The 19,154-nt window shown below is 45.6% G+C and overlaps 1 protein-coding gene across 10 annotated transcripts in view; it reads right to left on the bottom strand.

The window, feature by feature from the left end:
- ralgapb (Ral GTPase activating protein non-catalytic subunit beta) overlaps window positions 1-13,874 on the bottom strand; it is a 146,293-nt gene extending 132,419 nt beyond the window's left edge. For 3 of the 10 annotated variants that reach the window (XM_041204564.1, XM_041204565.1, XM_041204566.1), the window contains exon 1: window positions 13,748-13,821. The gene's annotated coding sequence lies outside the window, so the exon portion shown is untranslated. Of the gene's footprint in view, window positions 1-13,747 lie in introns of all 10 variants that reach the window. The other 7 variants (XM_041204561.1, XM_041204567.1, XM_041204569.1 and 4 more) reach the window with 5 other exon arrangements.
- Window positions 13,875-19,154: the final 5,280 nt, after the last annotated feature.

Genomic DNA, 19,154 nt, shown 5'->3' with positions numbered 1-19,154 from the left:
GGAAGGGAGTTCCAGGATTTTGACTCACTGATATTAAAGAAACTGTGATATAATTCCAAGTCAGGATGGTGTGTGGCTTGGAGGGGAACTTGCAGTTGGTGGTGTTCCCATGTATCTGCTGCCCTCGTCCTCTAGGTGGTTGAGGTTGCTGTCAAAGGAGCCTTGGTGAGTTGCTGCAGTGCATTTTGTATAGTACACATGGCTACCAATGTGAGTCAGTGCTGGAGGAAGTGGATGTTTAAGCTAGTGGATGGGGTGCCAAATGGGCTGTTTTGTCCTGAATGCTGCTAAGCTTCTCGAATGTTGTTGGAGTTGCACTTCTTATGATCCCAGCTGAGGTTATCACTGGACAAGCCTGATCCCAGGGTGGAACCCAGCTTGATAGATCCCAACTATTATTTGTTTGTTTAGCTACGTGGAGTGTTTCTACTGAACAGAGTCACTGGAGTCAGCTAATGGGCATTTAACAGATGAATAAAACATTAAGAAAAAAATGAACTATATTACAATACTCCTTCACCCATATCTATAGCTTTACAGTTTTATACAGATTTTGTAAGGATAACACAAGTTACAAAAGCTATTTTATACTCTTTTGTTCACAGCAAGTGCAAAGGCTATGGGCCCTGACAATATTTTGGCAACAGTACTGAAGGCTTGTGCTCCAGAACATGCTGCGCCCTTAGGCAAACTGTTCCAGTACAACTACACTAAAATCTATCCGGCTATATGGAATACTGCCTAGGTATGTCCTGTCCATAAAAAAAGGACAAATCCAATCCAGCCAATTACCACCCCATCAGTCTACTCTTGATCATCAGCAAAGTGATGGAAGGCATGGTTGACAGCAGCATTTACTCAGCAATGACCTGCTCACTGACACTCAGTTTGGTTCTGTCAGGGTCACTCGGCTCCTGACCTCATCACAGCCTCGGTCCAAACTTGGACAAAAGAGCTGAGCTCCAGAGATGAGGCAAGAGTGACTGCACTTGACATCAAGGCAGCATTTGACTGAGTGTAACATCAAGGAGCCCTTGCAAAACTGGAGTCAATGGTAATCAGGGGGAAAATTCTCCGCTGGTTGGAGACATACCTAGCACAAAGGAAGATGATTGTTGTTGTTGGAGGTCAGTCATCTCAGCTCCACAACATCACTGCAGGAGTTCCTCAGGGGAGTGTTCTAGTCCCAAGCATCTTCAGCTGCTTCATCAATGACCTTCCTTCCTTCATAAGGTCAGAAGTGGGGATGTTCACTGATGATCGTACAACGTTCAGCACCATTCACGACTCGTCAGATATTGAAGCAGTCCATGTCCAAATTCAGCAAGGCCTGGACAATATCCAGGCTTGGGCTGACAAGTGGCAAGTAACATTCACGCCACACAAGTGCCAGACAATGATCATCTCCAACAGGAGAGAATCTAACCATCGCCCCTTGATGTTCAATGGCATTACCATCACTGAACACCCCACTTTAAAAACATCCTGGGAGTTACCATTGACCTGAAACTGAACTGGATTAGCCATATAAATACTGTGGCTACAAGAGCAGGTCATAGGCTGGGGATCCTGCAATAAGTAACTCACCTCCTGACTCCCCAAAGTCTGTCCACCATTTACAAGGCAGGAGTCAGGAGTATGATGGAACACTCCCCCACTTACCTGGATGAGTGCAGCTCCAACAACACAAGTTTGACACCATACAGGACAAAGCAGCCTGCTTGATTGGCAGCCCTTCCACAAACATCCACTCCCTCTACCACCGACGCACTAGTGACAGCAGTGTGTACCATCTATAAGATCCCTTGACAGCACCTCCCAAACCTGTGACCACTACCATCTACCTGGAAGTTCCCCTCCAAGTCACTCACCATCCTGACTTGGAAATATATCACCGTTCCTTCACTGTCACTGGGTCAAACTTCAGGAGCTCCCTCCCTAACAGCACTGTGGGTGTACCTACACCACATAGACTGCAGCGGTTCAAGAAGGCAGCTCACCACCACCTTCTCAAGGGCAATTAGGGATGGGCAACAAATGCTGGCCTAGTCAGCAACACCCACATCATATGAATGAATAAAAAAATATATGTACGCAAGTCTTTGACGGCAGTAGGGCAAGCCAGGAAGCTGTTAAAAAGGTAAATGGTTAGCACTGACTTTATAAAAACCTAAAAATATGAAAATAAAGATAGTGCCAAAGCTTTATAAAGCACTGGTTAGGCCTCAGCTGGAGTAACATGTTCAATTCGGGACACCACACTTTAGGAAGAATGTCAAAGCCTTGGAGAGGGTGCCGGAGATATTCACGAGAATGGTATCAGAGATGGGGGGCTTCAGTTAGGTGGAGAAGCTGGGAATACTGTCGTTTGAACAGAAAAGGTTCAGCCAAGATTTAAGAGGTGCTCAACGTCAAGAATGATTTAGTAGAATAAATAAAGAGAAACTGTTTACAGCTGCAGAAAGGTCAGTAGACAGAGGATACAGATCTAAGATAACTGATTAGCTAAAGAACCATGAGGAAACAGTGAGCTGTGATCTGGAATGCGCTGCCTGAAAGGTTGGTGGAAGCAGATTCAATAATAATTTTCAAAAAGGAACTGGAGGGTGGAAAATTTGCAGGCTTATGAAGAAAGAGCAAGAGGAGTGGGAATAATTGGATTGTTCTTTGAAAGAGCCAGCATAGGCAATGTGGGCGAATGGCCTCTCTCTGTGCTCTATCATTGAAACACTTAGGCAGGGTTCTGTTCAGGACTGGAAGCTTCTTAAAAGCACCCAAATTATTTTAACTGAAATTGCACTGTGCTGTTCAGACATTTCCAACCAACATTCCTGACTTTCACTATGTTACCTCACTAAGCCAGAGTTGCTGAATCAAGATAGTAATGAGTCACTTTCCAGGGAGATGGCAAGGTAATAATAATATGTTACTGGTCTGGTAATCCACCACCACTGAAGGAATTTAAATTCAATTAAATCAGTATGGAAATAAAAGCTATTCTCAGGAATGGTGACCACGAAGCCATTGTCAATTGTTGTTCATCTGGTTCACTAATGTCCTTCAGGGAAGGAAATCGGCCGTCCTTACCTGGTCTGGCCTACGTGTGACTCCAGACCCACAGCAATGTGGCTGACTCTTAACTGCCCTCTGAAATGCCCTGCAGACAGTTAGTTGTATCAAACCGCTAAGTCGACAAAAAGGAATGAAGCCAGACGGAGCACCCTGCATCAACCTAGGCACTGAAAACAGCAAAGCCAGCTCTGTCGATCCTGCAAAGTCCTCCTTACTAACATTTGGGTGGGGGACTTCAATGCCCTTCACCAAGAGTGGCTCGGTAACACAAGTGCAGTCCAAGCTGGCTGAATCCTAAAGGACATAGCTATTAGACTGGATTTGCAGCAGATGGTGAGGGAACCAACTTGACCTCGTCCTCACCAATCGACCTGTCGCAGATCCATCTGCCCATGACAGTATTAGGAGTGATCACTGCACAGTTCTTGTGGAGACAAAGCCGCAGCTTCATATTGAAGATACCCTCCATCGTGTTGTATGGCATGGCCACCATAGGATAGATTTTGAACAGATCTAGCAGCTCAAGACTGGGCAACCATGAAACATTGTACTGTACTCGAACACAATCTGTAACCTCATGGCCTGACATAATTGCCCACTCTACCATTACCATCAAGCCAGGGGATCAACCCTGGTTCAACGAAGAGTGCAGAAGGGCATGCCAGGAGCAGCACTAGGCATACCTAAAAATGGGGTGTCAACCTGGTGAAGCTATAACACAGTACTACTTAAGTGCTGAAAAGCAAAAGCAGCAAGTGATAGACAGAGCTAAGTGGTCCCACAACCATCAGTTACAGGTTCTGCAGTCCAGCCACATCCAGTTGTGAATGGTGGTGGAAACAACTCACTGGATGAGCAAGCTCCACAAATATCCCCATCCTCACTGAGGGAGCCCAGCACAGCAGCGCAAAAGACAAGGCTGCACATTCGCAATAATCTTCAGCCAGAAGTACCGAGTAGATGATTCATCTTGGCCTCCTCCTGGGGGCCCCAGCATCACAGATGCCAGTCTTCAGCCAGTCCGATTCACCCCACGTAATATTAAGAAACGGCTGAAGGCACTGGATACTGCAAAGGATATGGGCCCTGACAATATTTCAGCAACAGTACTGAAGACTTATGCTCCAGAACTTGTTGCTCCCTTAGGCAGACTGTTCCAATACAGCCACAACACTGAAATCTACCCGGCTATATGGAAAACTGCCCAGGTATGTCCTGTCCACAAAAAGCAGGACAAATCCAATCTGGCCAACTACCACCCCATCAGTCTACTCTTGATCATCAGCAAAGTGATGGAAGGCATGGTCGACAGTGCTATCAAGTGGCACTTACTCAGCAATAACCTGCTCACTGACGCTCAGTTTGGTTCCGCCAGGGTCGCTCAACTCCTGACCTCATTACAGCATCGCTCCAGACATGGACAAAAGAACTGAACTCTAGAGTTGAGGCGAGGATGACTGTACTTGACATCAAGGCTGCATTTGACCAAGTGTGGCATCAGGGAGACCTAGCAAACTGGAGTCAATGGTAATCGGGGGAAAACTCTCCACTGGTTGAAGTCATACCTAGCATAAAGGAAGATGGTTGTGGTTGTTGGAAGTCAATCATCTCAATTCCAGGACATCATCGCACTAGTTCCTCAGGGTAGTGTCCTCGGCCCAATCATCTTCAGCTGCTTCATCAATGACCTTCCTTCCATTATAAGGTCAGAAGTGGGGATGTTCGCTGATGATTGCACATTGTTCAGCACCATTCACGACTACTCAGATATTGAAGCAGTCCATGTCCAAATGCAGCAAGACCTGGACAATATCCAGGCTTGGGCTGACAAGTGGCAAGTAACATTCACACAACACAAGTGCTGGGCAATGACCGTCTCCAACAAGAGAGAATCTAACCATCTCCCCATGACATTCAATAGCATTACCACTGCTGATGATTCCTCCACTACCAACATCTGGGGGTTACCACTGCTCAGAAATGAATCTGGACCAGCCATATAAATACTGTGGCTACAACAGCAGGTCAGAGGCTAGGAATTTTGTGGTGAGTAACTCACCTCCTGACTCCTCAAAGCCTGTCAAACATCTACAAGACACAAGTCAGGAGTATGATGGAATACTCCCCACTTGCCTGAATGAGTGCAACTCCCACAACACAAGCAGCTCAAAAGCATCCAGGATAAAGCATCCCGCTTGATTGACACCCAATCCACCAACTCCAACATTCATTCCCTCCACCACCAACACAGTGGCAGCAATGTGCACCATCTACAAGATGCTCTGCAGAAACTCACCAAGGCTCCTTTGACAGCACCTTCCAAATACCACTACCACTTAGAATGAAAAAGGCAGCAGACACATGGCTTGGGCTGACAAGTGGCAAGTAAAATTTGTGCCACACAAGTGTCAGGCAATGACCATCCACAACAAGAGAGAATCTAACCATCACCCCTTGATGTACACATCGAGTGGCAGCAGTGTGGACCACCTACAAGGTGCACTGCAGGAATTCACCAAGGCTCTTTTGATAGCACCTTCCAAGCCCTCGACCACTACCATTTAGAAGTACAAGGGCAACAGATAGATGGGAACACCACCACCTGGAAGTTCCCCTCCAAATCACTCACCACCCTGAGTTGGAAATATATCATCGTTCCTTCACCGTCGCTAGGTCAAAATCCTGGAATTCCCTCCCTAACAGCACTGTGGGTGTACCTACACCACATGGACTGCAGGGGTTCAAGGCAGCAGCTCACCACCACCTTCCCAAGGGCAACTAGGGATGGGCAATAAATGCTGGCCCAGCCAACAACATGCGCATTCCGTGAAAAATTTTTTTAAAAATCTGCTAGCGGCTTGTGACTGAGGCTTGCAGAGACTGAGATTTGATCAACGTAGCAAATATTTCAATTATGTTGTGGGTACAATTTGCTATTGCACCATGCAGCAGACACATTAAGCAACATACCGATTCGACTAATATCACCCAAATGCTGGTGATGTGAAATAGAAACAAAAAAAATGTTGAAATATACAACAGGTCCATCAGAACAAACCAAAGATAGGCTACCATTCCAGTGGTGGAGACTTTTCGCTTCTCCATTTCAAGCTATGGGCTTTCATCCAAATAATTCACGTTAGTTTGTCTGCTGCATATTTCATGCTTTTTTGCCTGACAAAGACAATCTGATTTACCAGGCAGATCAATCTAATTATTGACATGTACTCAGAACTTTCAGTACTCCATTCTCAGGTAGAATTAATTCAATTCCCAGTGACTTGAGAATTTCCACAAGAATTTCTCCATCCTTCTGGTGTGATGGCTTATTTGCAACCAATGAGGCTGGACACCACCAAGAGCCAAAAACTAAAATATCTGGAAAAACTCAGCCGGTCTGACAGCATCTGCAGAGAGGGATACAGGTGATGTTTCGAGTCCGTATGACTCTTCAACAGAACTAAAAAATATAGAAGTGAGATGAAATATAAGCTGGTAGAGGGGGTGGGACAGGAGGAGCTCGATAGGGTGTCAGTATAGTTGGAGGCCAGGAAGAGACTGCCAAAGATGTCATAGACAAAAGGACAAAGGGGTGTTGAAGTTGGTGATATTATCTAAAGGATGTGCTAAAGGGGGCATTAAGCAGGACAAGCTAGTGGCAAATGGCCCTAGTGGGGGTGGGGTGGGGGGAAGGGATCGAAATGGGCTAAAAGGTGGAGATAAAACAATAGATCGAAATAAATTTAAAAATAGGTGGGAAAAGAAAAATATATTTGTTAAAAAAAAAGATAAATTATTGGAAAAAGGGGGATCAGAAATGGGGTGGGAGTGGAGGAGAGAGTTCATGATCTGAAATTTTTGAACTCAATATTACGTCCAGACACCAAGAGCCATGTGTCTTTCCAAGAATATAGGTACACAAATCTTTTCGGGATTAGTCCGATAGATCATAACAGTCTTTGCAGTCCAGTTTAATCCTAAACCACATCTAGAAAGTAGCTGGTAAATGAAAGGTTCCGAAAAGGGCTCACATTTCTCTAAAGTGCATAGATGTGTTTAAGTTCTGCCACTACCAGTCAAACAAAGGAACAAGACACTCACTTTCTCTAAGATGTAAATTGGTTTGAGGCACCAGAAAACTGAGTGACACCTTTACTGATACTTTCCAGAGACAACCTCTTGTATAGGCTTGTTGCTGGGATGCCAGGTACATACTCCATAAAACCAATTGCTTTAAAGGTAAGTCACTATCTGTTGTGTCCTTGTGAAATGTGCTGGAATATTCCACTCATTAGGGCACGTATGACTCTAAGATCTATTGGATGCTGTAACAAGTACTCAATCCATAAGACAGTTTCAATCCGTTGCCCAATGATATAATTGAACTTGAAATTGGTTCAATTTGCTAATCCTGGTATCAGTTTTGATGGAACATCTTCCTTCCTTTATCGATTGTGCTCCTTAAAAAAATGGGGACATGTTTATTCTGCTAGGTGTGGACTGTACGAAAAACAGGCTTCTACAAGTGAGGGAAAAAGAAAATTGCCTCGCTTCAGTGCCAAGAAACTTAAAATGCTTCTAGCACAGTCACTCAGCCTACACAATCCTATGCAGAAATAGGGTGGGTAAATTCCTGATACCAACTGTATTGTTATGGCAAAGATTAAGGGAGTGAGGCTGCCAAATAACCACAAAAATCAATATGTTCTTTTCAGTAACTTCTACAGCAAGTCAGGCATATTCAGGATACCAGATCCAACAAACTAGGGGAAAAAAAATACATTCAATCAACTTTGAATGTGGTAGTCTTCAAATTATTACCTGTGGATATGGTGGTTATGTCACAGGATTAGTAATTCAAAGGCCTGGACTAGTAAAGCAGAGAATGCGAGGTTGAGAATTTGAATGCAGTTGGTAAATTTTGGAAATAGAAATCTGGCAATGAAAAAGATCATGAAACTGTTGAATTGTCGTCATAAACTCAACTGGAATCAAATGTTGGCATAAAAGACAGTAGCTAAGCAATGGGCCACCTTCAAAGAAAAGGTATTGCAGGTAACGTCAAGGTATATTCCCTTGAAGGGGAAAGGTAGGACAAATAAACCCAGAGCACCCTGGATGACGAGAGAGGTAGAGGCAAAGATGAAAAGGAAGAAGTGCGCATATGACAGATGTCAGGTAGAAAATCCAATGGAGAATCAGGCTGAATATAGAAGGGCCAGAGGGGAGGTGAAGGAATTAATAAGAAAAGCAAGGCGAGAGCATGAAAAGAGGCTGGCAGCGAACATAAAAGGGAATCCCAAGGTCTTCTATAAGCATATAAATAGTAAAAAGGGTGGTAAAAGAAAGAGTAGGGCTGATTAGGGACAAAAAAGGGGACTTGCATATGCAGGCTGAAGAAATAGCGGAGGTGTTGAACAAGTATTTTGCATCTGTCTTTACAAAGGACAGGTCGAGGCGAGAGAGGAGGTAACTGGTACACTAGAAGAACTTACAACTGTGAGGAAGGTGGTGTTGGAAAGGCTATCTTTACTTAAAATAGATAAGGTACCAGGACCAAATGAGATGCATCCAAGGATACTGAGGGATGTGTGTGTGGAAATTACAGTGGTACTAGTGATAATCTTCCAGTCTTCCTTAGACGCAGAGGAGGTGCCAGAGGACTGGAGAATTGCAAATGTTACACCCTTGTTCAAGAAAGAATGCAAAGATAAAGCCGGTAACTACAGACCAGTCAGTTTGGCCTCAGTGATAGGGAAACTTTTGTATGGGATAAAATCAATAATCACTTAGACAAGTGCAGGATAACTAAGTAAATCCAGTGTGGATTCACCAAGGGAAAATCATGTTTAACTAACTTGGAGTTTTTTTTGAGGAGGTAACAGCAAAGGTTGATAAAGGAAATGCTGCTGATACGGTGTATATGGATTGTCAAAAGGTATTTGATACAGTGTGACACAACAAAATGGTGAGCTAAATTCTAGGTCATGGAATAAAAGGGAAAGTAGGCACTTGGGTAAAAAATTGAGTGACAGGAAACAGAGTAGTGATGAATGATTGTTTTTCAGATTGCAGGAGGGCTTTTTTTATATATTCATTCATTTAATGTGTCTGCTGCATGGTGCAATATCAAATTATACCCACAACATAATTGAAATGTTTGCTACGCTGATGAAGTCTCAGGAGTGTCTGCAAGCCACAATCACAGGCTACTGGCAGATTTTTTTAAATTTTTCAGCAAGTGGGTTTCACTGGCTGGGCCAGCATTTATTACCCATTTCTAACTGCTTGAGCAGGTTTTGATGAGCTGCCTTCTTGAACTGCTGCAGCCCATGTGGTGTAGGTACACCCACAGTGCTGTTAAGAGAGGGAATTCCAGGATTTTGACCCAGCGACGGTGAAGGAACAGCGATATATTTCCAAGTCAGGACTTTGAGGGATTTAAAGGGAAACATCCAGGTGGTGGTGTTCCCATCTATCTGTTGCCCTTGTCCTTTTAGATGGTAGTGGTCATGGGTTTGGAAGGTGTTATCGAAGGAGGCTTGGTGAATTCCTGCAGTGCATCTTGAAGGTGGTACACACTGCCGCCACTTGATGTGTACATCAAGGGGTGATGGTTGGATTCTCTCTTGTTGTGGATGGTCATTGCCTGACACTTGTGTGGCGCAAATTTTACTTGCCACTTGTCAGCCCAAGCCTGGATATTGTCCAGGTCTTGCTGCATTTGGACACGGGCTGCTTAAGTGTCTGAGGAGTCATGAATGGTGCTGAACATTGTGCAACCATCAGCGAACATCCCCACTTCTGACCTTATGATGGAAGGAAGGTCATTGATGAATCAGCTGGAGATGGTTGGGCTGAGGACACTACCCTGAGGAACTCCTGCAGTGATGTTGTGGAGCTGAGATGACTGACCTCCAACAACAACAATCATCTTCCTTTGTGCTGGGTATGACTCCAACCAGTGGAGAGCTTTCCCCCTGATTCCCATTGACTCCAGTTTTGCTAGGGCTCCTTGATGCCACACTCAGTCAAATGCAGCCTTGATGTCAAGGACAGTCACTCTCACCTCACCTCGGGAGTTCAGCTCTTTTGTCCATGTTTGAACCAAGTCCGTAATGAAGTCAGGAGCTGAGTGGCCCTGGCAGAACCCAACCAAGCTGGGTGTCAGTGAGCAGGTTATTACTAAGCAACTGCAGCTTGATAGTGGAGTTCCTCAGGGGTCAGTGTTGGGACCCTTGCTCTTCCCGATATACATTAATGATCTAGACTGTGGTGTGCAAGGGATGATTTCAAAATTTGCACATGATATGAAGATTGGCAATGTTGTCAACTATGATGGGGATAGTCTTGAACGTTAAAAGGATATAGACATGTTGGTGGACTGGGCAGACAAGTGGCAGATGAAGTTCAATGCAGAGAAGTGTGAGGTAATTCATTTTGGCAAGAAAGATATAGTGAGACAGTATAAAATAAAGGGAGAGACTCTAAAGGAGGTGCAGGAACAGAGGGACCTTGGTGTATATTTACATAAGTCATTGAAGATGGGAGGACATGTTGAGAGAGCAGTTAATGAAGCATATAATATTTTAGGCTTTACTAATAGGGGCATTGCGTACAAGAGTGTAGAGGTCATGTTGAACTTGTATCAGACACTAGTTAGGCCTCATCTGGAGAACTGTGTCCTGGGTGCCATACTTGAGGAAGGCTTTGGAGAGAGTACAGAGGAGATTCACAAGAATGATTCCAACAATAAAGAACTGTAGCTATGAGGATAGATTGGAGAGGTTGGGACTGTTTTCCTTGGAGAAAAGAAGGTTGAGAGGAGACTTCATAGAGGTGTTCAAGATCCTGAGGGGTATGGACAGGATAAATAGGGAGAAACTGTTCCCACTCAAAAGAACATCAAGGACCCAAGGACACAGATTCAAAATAATTAGCAAAAGGAGTAAATGTGATGTGAGGAAAAACAATTTTTCACTCAGAGGGTGGTTGGAGTTTGGAACACAATTTCTGAAAGGGTGGAGGAGGCAGGTTCAATCGAGGTATTTAAAAGGGAATTGGATTGCCACCTGAAAAGTGGGAATGTGCAAGGTTATGGGGATAAGGCAGGTGGGTGGGACTAGGTGGAATGCTGTTTCAGAGAGCCAGTGCAGACTGAATAGGCTGAATGGCCTCCTTCTGCATTGGAAGGTACTGTGATTCTAACATCCATTAGGGGAGGAAAGCTGCCATCCTGATCCAGTCTCAGTCTATATGTCAGGTCAGTTTTACACCAATGTGGCTGACTCTTAACTGCCCTCTAAAGTGGCTTAGTAAGCCACTCAGTGGTAACTGGCAATGCCACAACCACTGAGTTTTAAAAAAAATTATCACTGCATCATCAACACTGCATTGAATGTTTAACTTAAGATGTTCTCTAATCCAAGTCTGGGAAGACCAAAATCCATAATTTCACTGTTCAAAAGGGTACTATGAGCAACTTTCACACAGTTACTACAAAACTTTATTGAACTTGAATTTATATAGTGCTTTTCACACCCTGGGGTATCCTAAAGTGTTTCATAGATATTAAATTCAAATCTCATTTTGTAGGCAACACAGGAGGCAATTCTCATACGACAACTTGTGTTTATATAGGGCCATTAACCAAGTGAAACATTCCAAGGTGTTTGGCTGGAACATTACCAAGCAAAGTTTAACACCAAGACACAGGTGGTGGTATTAGGATAGATGACCAAAATCTTGGTTAAAGTAGTTAGTTTTAATAAGTAAATTAAAAGAGGAGAGAGAGGTTCAGAGGCAGAAGAGTGAGGGATGAAGGCAGTGCCTCCAGTGGTGGAGTGATAAAATCTGCAGAACCCATGACAAGAGACCAGATATGGAAGAGCAGTAAGGTTTCACAAGGCCCCCCCCCAAATAAAACAACAAATGAGCAATATTTTTTGTCACATTGATTGAGGAATAAATGTTATCCAGAACACCAGGGGGAACTTTCCTGCTTTTCTTCAAAAGATTCCATTCACCTGAGCGGGCAAACGGGACCTCAGGATAACATCTCGTTCGAGATGATGGTGCCTCGTCAGCTGTGGCACAGCTGGTAGCACTCTCGCCTCCAAAGTCTGAAAGTTCCAGCTTCAAGTCTGACTCCCGGGCTTGAGCACAAAAAATAAGGGTGAAGCTCCGGTGCAGGACTGAGGGAGTACTGCACTGTCGGAAGTGCTATTTTTCAGATGAAACGTTAAACTGAGGCCCCAGCAGGCCTCTCAGGCGGACATAAAGGATCACGTGGGTCACTGTTTAAAAGTAAGGAGTTGCCCATTTAAAACAGAGAAGGGGCAATATTTCTGAGGGTTGAGTGTCTTTGGAACTCTCTTCCTCAAAAAGCGGTGGAAGCAGAGTCTTTGAATATTTTTAAGGCAGAGGTGGATAGATTCTTGGTAAGGGAGGGGGGTGAAAGGTTATCGGGGATAGGCGGGAATGTGGAATTGAGGTTACAGTCAGATGAGCCATAATTTTATTGAATGCCAGAGCAGGCTCAAGGGGCTGACTGGCCTACTCCTGCTCCTTGTTCAAAATAACACTTCAAAAAAATATGAAGAAAGGCAAGGGGAGTTATGCCCAGAGGCCTGGCCAATATATATCCTTCAATCAATCAGCATTACAAATTGGTCGCCATATTTCCTACATTACAACAGTGACTACACAAAGTACTACATTATCTGTACAGTGACTTGAGATGTCTGGTGATCATGAAAGGTGCTGTTTAAACGCAAGTCTTTTTTCTTTCCTCCAGTGCTGCACTAGAATGTCAGCCTAGACAGGTACGCTCAAGTGATAAGAGTCAACCTTCCGAACCAGAGGTGAGCGCTTCCACTGAGCCAAGCTACCACCAGAACACTCATCACAACACGAAGGAACCCAGAAATGGAGATCATGACAATAACAAATGGAGGAACGATTCTTAGCAAACTCATGGCTGCTTTTGTCAACAAGGCATTCACTCACTAAACCACTCACCAAACTCCTCCAACCACTCTCAATCCCAAAGTTACTGCAAAACACCACTAGCATTCCACAGATCCAAGGAGAATGAATAAAAGGACCAACTGCTCCTTCAATGTGGTTAAAAATTGAGGGTGAAATTTTTTTTAAAAAAAATGCAGAAGGAGATTCATGGAGGGGGGGGGGGGGGGGGGGGGGAGAGAGGAACAAAAAAACCCTCTCGTTCTCCCAGAGCCTAAACCTCATTTTAACTTTGCATTTAATAAACAATGACCACCTTTCCCAGTGAACACAGAATAAAATGCTCATTAGGAACAGTGTCAACAACATGAAGGCGGAAAGGCTGCTCTCAGCCCCTGTGACTGAAGTGAAAACTTCCCCAAACCCCCAACCTCCAACCCCAGGGTTTGCAGCATTTCCCCTGGAATTAATATCCCGGCCCCACAGTCACAAAGCAGCTTTTTACACACAAACCTGCTTAATTTATCACTGGACCGGGTCCAGCCCCCCCCCCCCCCCGGCTGGAGGCCCAGGGGAGCGGCAGGGGCTCTACGCGAGTCCCAGGCTTTGCCCGCGCTGCAGGCCGCGCCCGGCAAAGAGCGGCCCAGGCCCCGAATCGACACCGGCAGCGACCGAGGGAGGGTGGGGGCGGGGGAAAGGCGGCCTTTACCTGTCCCGCCGGGGCGGGGGAGCCGACATATCCCGGGCAGCGTCCGCCGGCCGCTCCTTCCCTCTCCCGTTACCACAGCAGCTGAGCCATCGCTCAGGGGAGGCGATCCGACAGCGGTCCCCTCCCCCTCCCCCTCCCCCTCCTCCTCCGACAGCCGCCGGAAACACCCGAACACACCACCCCCGCCCCCGGCCGGAAACACCCGAACTCCCGGGCACGGCCGGAAACCGGAAGCACCCGAACTCCCGGGCCCGGCCGGAAACCGGAAGCACCCGAACTCCCGGGCCCGGCCGGAAACCGGAAGCACCCGAACTCCCGGGCCCGGCCGGAAACCGGAAGCACCCGAACCTCCGGGCCCGGCCGGAAACAGCCGAGGCCGCCTTGGGAGCAGCCAATGCAGGAGATCGATCCCTGGTCCACTCCTCCATCACCCCCTGCACCTCAACCCCCTCCCACGGCACCTTCCCATGCAACCGCAGAAGGTGCAACCCCTGCCCCTTTACCTCCCCCCCCTCCTCACCGTCCAAGGACCCAAACACTCCTTTCAAGTGAAGCAGCATTTCACTTGCATTTCCCCCAACTTAGTCTACTGCATTCGTTGCTCCCAGTGTGGTCTCCTCTACATTGGAGAGACCAAACGTAAACTGGGCGACCGCTTTGCAGAACACCCGCGGTCTATCTGCAAGAATGACCCAAACCTCCCTGTCGCTTGCCATTTTAACACTCCACCCTGCTCTCTTGCCCACATGTCTGTCCTTGGCTTGCTGCATTGTTCCAGTGAAGCCCAACGCAAACTGGAGGAACAACACCTCATCTTCCGACGAGGGACTTTACAGCCTTCCGGACTGAATATTGAATTCAACAACATCAGACCATGAACTCCCTCCTCCATTTTGATTTCCACCACCAACGCCCAAGTGCCAGTCTATATCTTGCTCTCGTGTTTTTGCTTTCAAACAGAGCTGACCCTTTTTCTGCTATTAACACACTCCACTATTTTGCTTTCAGATAGTGTTGACCTTTATTCTGCTATTAACACCCACTCTGGACCAAAGCTATAGATCTTAATACTATAATTACCATCCACTCCCTTTATCTTGGGTTCCATGATGTATTTGTTATTTAATTATTATTTAATTGTTATTTGTTATTTAATCTCTCCTACTCTCTAACCTTTTCCCTGACTTTCTATGCTTCTCCACCTGCCCTTTTCTCCCCCATGCCTTTCTCAACAGCATAAAACCCATCACGTTTATACTACTCTCTAGTTCCTTAGGAGAGTCACATTAGACTTTAAACATTAACCTTGTTTCTCTCTCCACAGGTGCTCCCAGACCTGCTGAATTTTTCCAGCGTTTTTTGTTTTTACATCCAAATCCCTGCCAGAAACACCAGAGTGCGATAGGAAAGATGTTGCAACAACATTAACTTGGTGTCATGATCAGAATACATGAAGGAAAACATATATAAATGTATGCATACATACATATATATATATATCTCATATATCTTCGTCACCCTAGCTACTTTATAAAATTATTAATTTTCTTTTAAAATGGACAAATGGCTAGACTGATAAAATGACCACACGATGGTAGCTCTGGAAGGTTCTGAGCAGTTTGAAAGTGGACAAAGGCTAAAACCATCAAACCCCTGGAATGTAACACTCCTTACACTGTATAAACATTCCAGCCAACACAAAGGATAGTCGATGAGCCAAGACATCTGCACCAGACAGCTATGGACAAAGGCAGAGCTATTTGCAACTCCTCATCTCCAATGTTGTGCTACTGGTTCTACAGCCACCTGCTCAAAACACAATGCCTTCTAACAAGAGGCATCATCAACTGAATAGCTCGACCAGAAACCATCCTGTTACATGACTGAGTCTTGAGCTGTTTGAATTGTTTTGTTTATTACGGCTTTCAAACTCCATCTTCGGTCTGCTGTTTAACATCTGACGGGCAGGCTATACAGAAGCAAGCTCTGACCAGGTGGGACAACTAGCCCCCATCTAACCTGACTCTGCTGGAAAGATTTTGTACTATCGCCTACAGGACTGATTCAATCTCTACATGCCTATTTCATCCTGGGAAATGAACACCACCATTTTCAGCCAGCTGAACTCTGTGAAAGAATCCCTCACTGGATTTTGATTCTGGACTCACATGAAACCATAATTCTTATTTTTATCATGGTCTCTGCCCTGAGTCCCGCTTTCTTTCCCATATCTCGCTTTTGTTGTATGAATGCAAAAAGGAGTGGATGTTGTGTAACCCTTCCCGTGTTTTGTGTGTGTGGTTTTGCTGTGGGTTTATTACTTAGAAGGGGGAAAACAAAAATCAAAAACACCTTTCTGTTTACCAACGGGTGGTGAGAGGAGAAATCAGGGTGGTTCTGAATTAATCCCCCTCCGGTCTGTAATATTGTATTTGTGTGTCAGCCGTAGTTCTGTTGGTAGACCTCCAACCTACTTCTGAGTTTGAAAGTTGTGGGTCCCTCTGTAGAGTGTTAAGCACAAAAATCAAAGCCAGCACTCCAGTGCAGTGCTAGGGGAGAGCTGCACTGCCGGAGGTGCCATTTGTCGATGAGACCATAAACAGAGTCCTGGCCAATGTTTATCCCTCAATCAGAAAAACAGGAAGTGGGGGGGACTCTGCTCAAAGTATTTTTTAAAATTCATTCATGGGACGTGGGCTTCACTGGCAGGGCCAGCATTTATTGCCCATCCCTCATTGCCCCTTGAGAAGGTGGTGGTGAGCTGCCTTCTTGAACCGCTGCAGTCCATGTGGTGTAGGTACACCCACAGTGCTGTTAGGGAGGAAGTTCCAAGATTTTGACCCAGCAATAGTGAAGGAACGGCCGATATATTTCCAAGTCAGGATGGTGAATGGCTTGGAGGTGTGGTGTTCCCATGTATCTGCTGCTCTTGTCCTTCTGGATGATAGCAGTCGTGGGTTTGGAAGGTGCTGTCTAAGGAGCCTTGGTGAGTTGCTGCAGTGCATCTTGTAGATGGTACACACTGCTGCTACTGTACGTCAGTGGTGGAGGGAGTGAATGCTGAAGGTGGTGGATGTGGTGCCAATCAAGTGGGCTGCTTTGTCCTGGATGGTGTCGAGCTTCTTGAGTGTTGTTGGAGCTGCACTCATCCAGGCAAGTGGAGAGCAACCCATCACACTCCTGACTTTTGGGAGTCAGGAGGTGAGTTACTTGCCGCAGAACTCCCAGCCTCAAACCTGCTCTTGTAGCCATCTTAATTATACGGTTAGTCCAGTTCAGTTTATTGTCAATGGTAGTTGCCAGGATAGTGATAGCGGGGGAATTCAGCAATGGTAATGCCATTGAACATCAAGGGTGATGGTTGGATTCTCTCTTATTGGAGATGGTCATTGCCTGGCACTTGTGTGGCACGAATGTTACTTGTCACTTGTCAGCCCAAGCCTGGATATTGTCCAGGTCTTGCTGCATTTGGACATGGACTGTTCCAGTATCCGAGGAGTCACAAATGGTGCTGAGCATTGTGCAATCATCAGTGAACATCCCCACTTTTAACCTTGTGATGGAAGGAAGGTCATTGATGAAGCAGCTGAAGGTGGTTGGGCCGAGGACACTACCCTGAGGAACTCCTGCAGTGATGTCCTGGAGCTGAGATGACTGACCTCCAACAACCACAACCATCTTCCTTTGTGCTAGGTATGACTCCAAACCAGCAGAGAGTTTGCCCCCTGATACCATTTTTGCTAGGGCTCTTTGATGCCACCCTCAGTCAAATGCTGCCTTGATGTCAAGGACAGTCACTCTCACCTCACCTTGGGAGTTCAGCTCTGTTGTCCATGTTTGAACCAAGGCTGTAATGAGGTCAGGAGCTGAGTGGCCCTGGCGGAACCCAAACTGGGCATCAGTGAGCAGGTTATTACTAGGCAAGTGCCACATGAGCAGTGTCGACAACACCTTCCATCAGGTGAGTCCGATGGAGCTTGATGGCCGTTCTGAACAAATGGTAGCAAAAAAATGGGAGAGCAATAAACCTGGTAACTATAGACCAATCAGACTAATATTGGCGGTGGGGAAACATTTTGAGGTGATAATTCAAGACAACTTTTCCAAACGTCAGTTAGTTCTGACCTGGATTATTACCTCTAAATGTTTCCCACTACCGACATTGGGCTGATGTATGAACATAAGAATTGGGAACAGGAATAGGCCACTCGGCCCCTCGAGCCTGCTCTGTCATTCAATCAGATCATGGCTGATCTGAATGTAACCTCAACCCCATATTCCCGTCTATTCCCAATAACCTTTCACCCTCTTACTTATCAAGGATCTATGTAGATCTGCCTTAAAAATATTCAAAGACTCTGTGTCCATTGGTCTGTAGTTACCAGGTTTATCTCTCTCGATCAGGGCTGTAATATTTCCAATCCCCCAAACCTCCAATATAATCTCCATATCTAAGGGTGATTGGAAAATTGTGTCTAGAGCTTCTGCAATTTCCACCTTTTACTCCGCTCAATAACAGCGAATTTATCCCATCTGGTCCAGGTAACTATTTTACTTTGATGACTGCCAAGCTGTTAAGTATCTTCTCTTTATCTGTTTTTATTCTATCCAATATCACTATGGCCTCTTCCTTTACTCCTACATTGGCAGATCCTCTTCTGTAGTGACAACAGATGCAAAATACTTATTTAGTCCCTCAGCTATGCCCTCTGTCTCCACAAGAAGATCGTTCGTTTGGACCCTAATTAGCCACACCCTTCTGTTGACTAACTTTTTACGATTAATGGGGAGAATTTTCTCCCTGTTGGGCTGGCCGGTTGGGATTGGCTCTACGCCGTCATTTTAAGTGGGCTGGACAATTAAGGTCCGCCCAGCGTGACGCATGGCCGGTAGCGCTCAGCGGTCCCTGTGCGGGTGGGGGGAGGAGGGAGAGTCGGGGCTGTGCCCTTTAGTGCAGGCACGCAGAAGAGCACAGAAATCTCCCCGAGGCTCGGAGCTGCCTCAGGGAGATTAAGGACATAATAAAAGTTTATAAATAATAAAGTTAAAAATTATTTAGACACGTCCCCTCAAGTGACAGTGTCATATGAGCTTGGACATGTTTATGAATTGTGCAAGAACTAACTAATAATTTTATTAAAACCTTCAGGGAACCTCATCCCGTCCATGGATGAAATTTGCTGAAAAACGTAAAGGCCGCTTGGGCTCTTCGCCTGCCCACCAGCCTTAACATTGGGCAGGCAGCGCTGTTAATGATTTAAATTACTTCCCTAATGGCCTTAATAGGCCTCAGACAGTTCGGAGGGCGTGCAGACACCTCCAGCGCACACCCGATGATCGAAAGACCTAAATAACGCGCAATGACGTCGGGACACACTCTCAACGCCAGCTTGTGTCATTTTACGCA

This window comes from Carcharodon carcharias, chromosome 14 (genome assembly GCF_017639515.1).
Source record: "Carcharodon carcharias isolate sCarCar2 chromosome 14, sCarCar2.pri, whole genome shotgun sequence".
Classification (NCBI taxonomy): domain Eukaryota; kingdom Metazoa; phylum Chordata; class Chondrichthyes; order Lamniformes; family Lamnidae; genus Carcharodon; species Carcharodon carcharias.
This window is presented reverse-complemented; position numbering and strand designations above follow the sequence as displayed.